The following is a 566-nucleotide window of genomic DNA, read 5'->3' as shown; positions in this document are numbered from 1 at the left end:
TTGCGTTCCACTTTGTAAAGCGGTGCTTGAGCCATTTTTGAGGTGATTTCGCCTCAATGGAAGGTATAGAAAAAAAATGCAAAACGCGTTCACGTTTTTAAGAATAAATACATTGTATTTCTTCTTTTCCGGATCAAACAGTTCACTTCCTGACTTGCGTCAGGGAGTGAATGACTAAAACGCTCAGGAAAAACGCATGAGAAACTGCTAACCACAAAAACAAATCGCCCACCCAAGCGCCAGGAATTGGGGAAAAAAAACACCTCAAAAAAGCCCACCGCGGACGGACACGCGAGGGGAACGCAATGTGAACAAGGCCTCAGGGGCTGAATTCCTTTTCTTTCTCAGGTTAGCTTCAGATGGTGGACAGTGTAAACAGTTGTATTTATAGCTACTTTCTAACTATCCTAAAGGGTACCTCCATTTTTGTTACAAAACAGCGAAACAACATTAATCATTGCTGTGGAAACCTTGCAACTGCATCTGCAGGTGTCATGACTTTATTATACGTGATCAAAAAGTTGATTAAAATATTCATATTTCACAAATATATATTTTTTTTTTTT

Source organism: Hyperolius riggenbachi, chromosome 2 (genome assembly GCF_040937935.1).
Source record: "Hyperolius riggenbachi isolate aHypRig1 chromosome 2, aHypRig1.pri, whole genome shotgun sequence".
Classification (NCBI taxonomy): Eukaryota; Metazoa; Chordata; class Amphibia; order Anura; family Hyperoliidae; genus Hyperolius; species Hyperolius riggenbachi.
Note: the sequence above shows the minus strand (reverse complement) of the source record.